The sequence below is a fragment of the Tupaia chinensis genome, unplaced genomic scaffold, assembly GCF_000334495.1.
Source record: "Tupaia chinensis unplaced genomic scaffold, TupChi_1.0 Scaffold000173_1, whole genome shotgun sequence".
NCBI lineage: Eukaryota > Metazoa > Chordata > Mammalia > Scandentia > Tupaiidae > Tupaia > Tupaia belangeri.
The window spans coordinates 436,621-441,040 of NW_006159648.1; positions in this window are offsets into that span (position 1 = coordinate 436,621).

Genomic DNA, 4,420 nt, shown 5'->3' on the forward strand with positions numbered 1-4,420 from the left:
ATTTTTTTTTTTTTTTTTTACATTTATTTCTTTCACTAGAATGAGAGATTGAGACAGAGAGACAAAGGCACTAGAAGAAAGATAGACAAACACCCTCAACAGGTTCTCATGCCTGATGCTCCCACAGCTCTCCCAGACAGGCAGAAACATGGATGTACACACCGGGAATGTACAGGTCAACCCAGGAACCAAACCCACGATCTTATGTATGGATTCAGCATCAGTTGAGCAGTATGTTTCCACTCTGATGCCAAACTGGCTGGAATTACCATTTTTCAAATCCCTGCTAATCCAAGTAGTCATCTGAAATTGCATTAACTCTTTGGCTTTGAAATTCAGAAGCTCTTGAGACCAGCAGTTAGTGTAATGGCTATGTCACTGGACTCGCACATAGTCGACGGCGGTTCGAGTCCTGGACCCGGTGGCTTAAACTCACGCCGGGTGCCCGTGCGTGCGTGCCCAAAATCTCAAGAGGAGAATGGAGGAGAAGGGATTGTGGCATGACCATCCCCCCTGGGGGGTGATTTCTCGCTTTCTATCTCTCTGTCTTTCTCTGTCTGTCCGGCAAGTGCACACGCCCTATAGCAAAAGGCTCTCCAAAAAAAGGAACAAAAATTCAGAAGCTTTCATAATGTTGCATCCAGTTTTATTACATCACAACTATTCACAGTCCAGAATGGTGGTGCCAACAGCACCAAACTGAAACTGTTGTTCAGCATGATTTTCCAGCACAAAACAGAGCTTGACTCTGATGTCACTCGTCCAGGTAGGGTGGCCAATTAGAACTACAAGGTGTGAATTTTTTTTTTCCTGTTATTTTCCAAAATAGTATTTTATTTTCCTAGGGGTGATATGTGTACAGTGTGTGTGTGTGTGTGTGTGTGTGTGTGTGTGTATGTGTGTGTGTGTGTATGTGTAGTGTCAGAGATTAGAAGTAGGTGAAATTTTGTGTCTTGTTTGTTTCTCTAACCCAATGACCTTTAATTTATGATCCAAGTTCATTTATTTTGATAGTCCCTATTATAAACATGTGAAATAATTATATTTATATGTACATTTTGCACATTTGTGTGAAAATGCCTCCATGACTCATTTCTAGACATAAAACAGTGGGTTGAAAGGGATACGCATTTTAAAGATACTAATGCCTATTATCAAATTGATCTATCACTTAGTAGAGGAAAATGTTCTTTTCTCCCTTTATTTTTTTGCCAATTCTGGAAACTTTGGTTTATTTCACCTTTGGCAATTTTTCCCATTATCAGAATTTAGTTTAATCTCTTTACTTGACATTTATCCCAATAATTTTTTTTCAGGGATAAAGAAAAAAGTAAGGAGAAGATACCCTCAGACAAATCTGATATTATAAATAGAAGCTTACATTTGGTAAACATGATGTTACAATCAAAACCACCCAAAATACTTATATGCTCAGATATTGATTCTGTCATCATCAAGTTCAGTCCATTTTTAAGTTCCCTGGTAGTTCAAATGTGCAGAGTGACCTGAGAACCATTGACTGGTTCACACATTTGCCTCATTTTTGAGAGGAACGTGGTATTCTTAATAAGGAAAAAGACCCTAGAGAGACAAGAAAAACTTTGTGAAAGCAACTTGATACAAGACATTGTGTAAATAGTTTAAGCTTTTCCCGGTCTCAGTTTTTGCCTGTAAAATCAGAAATATAATAAATGCCCACCTCACAGTAATGTAGTCATTTTTGAAGGAGTAGATAAAATAATGGGTATGTTTTTGTTGTGATTGTTATTTTAATAGCTACCACTTTGCCACACAACCTTAGAGAGTAAAAGAAATGCATTTCCTTCACTACAATACCCATGTTACAAATTAGAAAAGAAATTATGGATAATTTTATGTTTGTTCAACAGAGAAAGATTAAATAGTTGGTTTCATTTTGTTTTTATTTTATTCCATATTTACTAGTCTAAAGAGTTAGAGAACTTTCCTTGTATTTTTCCAAGTTTCCTCATTTACTTTCTGAAACTATTCTTAGTCCCAATGTATTTGAATGGTATGATGAGATGGTAGTAAAAAGTGGAGAAACAGAAACAAAGGTAAGATTATAAAAATAAATTTGAATTTACAAAGCATAAGATATGGGAAGAAATTTTGTTGTTTCTAGAGGATAAGGTGGGGAGGTCACCTGATAAAGGCTGGAGACAGCGCAGAGGCTTCTGAAGGATACTCAGCTACCATATTGAGTAGCGTGGACTTGAACTTGCATCGAATGTTCTCGCCACACCAAAATCGTTTTCCTTTTTATTTAAGGTTCTTGCCAAAGGGCATATGAACTCCCTCAAGAAAGACAGAGGGAGACAGTGAGAAGAAAAGTGAGAAATCACCTTCAGGGGCCATAGCCATCCCTTCTCTCCATTCTCCTCCATTCTCCTCCTGAGATTTTGGGCACATACACATGCCCGGTGTGATTTTCAAGTCACCAGATCCAGGATTCAAATCACAGTTGGTCAACTGGGAGTCCAGCACCTCAACTACTATGCCGCCATGTTGGCCCCACATACCAAAATCTTTAATGGTAGATTTTTGATGGTAGTCAAAGCTTTAAAATTTTTGATCTCTTGACAAATTATTGGAAATCATAGGACAATAAAATAATTCTTGAAAAATGAGGGTAGGGTCAGCAGGTGACATGGTGTTCAAGGTGCTGGATCCCATATGGTCAACTGCATAGTTCAAATTCTGGACTCAGCAGCCTGAAACATGCCAGGTGTGTGGGCATGCATATCCAAAATCTCCAGAGAGGAATGGAGGAGTGGGGATTTTGGCATGGCCTTTCCTCAGGAGGGGGTTATTTCTCTCCCCGCCCCCACAGCGAGCATATATACCTGTAGCAAAAACAGTAACAAAGATTATATACTTTACACAAAGAGAAACCACTTTAGAACAAACTGGCAAAAAAATCAGTCACAACTATTGTAAATATTATAATTTCCTGGCCAATTTAGACCTCATATTTTTTAATCCGGAGTTGGCATAACTAAAAGAAAAATCACTTCTGGTTTATCCTTAAAGTTGATAATTAGTTACTATAGAATAATACATAAATTATAGCTATAAAGTACTTAAAATTCTCTCCGTATTATCTTTTTGTGTGTTTAATTTGAAACAACTTGATTTTACTTTCTAAGAATGTGTCATAATTTTGGATGTGGTTTCACTATGAGTTAACTGGCATCTAAGTATGTTAATATAAATCAAAAAGTTACAGCTAGTGGCCTGAAGAAAATATTCCGAACTCTCTTCTCTCTATCTGCCTCTGTATCTCCATGACATTAAATTGCTCTGACAAGTAGCACATAATATCTTCAGGGTGGATACCTTTTCTATGAGAACATCACAGTAAAGAACACGATGATAGTTGACAACAATGACCAGATTTTCACACACTTCAATCTATTTTAAGACTGTTGTTTAGCTTCTTCAACACAACTAGTTTGCCAGAGTCTAAGAACATAATTTACCATTTGCATAGTATTAATGTATTCTCTCTCTCTTGTACTGTGCAATAGAGTTTAAGTCTTCTATGCCAGGAGTTAGCATTTTAGTTCATTTTTTGTTGCTAGTAACTGGGTAATTTATAACTAATAAAGTTTTATTTAATCACAGTTTTTGTTTTTTTTTTTTTTAGAGCTTTTTGTTATAGGGCACGTGCACTCGCCAGAAATACAGAGAGAGACACAGAGACAGAAAGCGAGAAATCACCTCCCAGGGGGCACGGCCATGCTGTAATCCCTTCTCCTCCATTCTCCTCTAGGGATCTTGGGCACACACACACACACACGCCCAGTGTGAGTTTAAGCCACGGGGTCCGAGACTCGAACCGCGGTCGACTACATGGGAATTCAGCGACATAGCCATTACACCAACTGCTGGTCCCTTCAGTCACAATTCTAAAGGTTCAAGGTTTGAGAACCAAATCTGATGAGTCCTAAAGCAGTGCAGAGCATCACAGTGTCAGAGGGCAAAGGGCGTGTGTCACCTCTGGTCTTCCTGCTTCTTGCTCTGAAGCCACCAGCGGTCAACCATGATGATCCTATCTAATCCTAATCACCAAAGACCCCACTTCTTAGCTGGGTTAAGTTTATACCTCTTAATAACAACCAAATTTCAGCAGTTGAATTTGGGGGAAACATCCCAAATCACAGCAGTTGGGATGACAGTAAATCTGTGTTGGTCTGCAGGTATAATACTTTTGGAAAATATGTATAATATTCAGATTGGTTTGTTTTGATGGACTATTACTGACACTCCAGAAAAAGGAATTAAATTTAACTATATAGCATAACTCACCATTTAAAGGGCTTATCTTGGGACCAGCAGTTGGCATAATGGCTAGGTTGCTGGACTCCCATGTAGTTGAATGTTGTTCAAGTCCTAGACC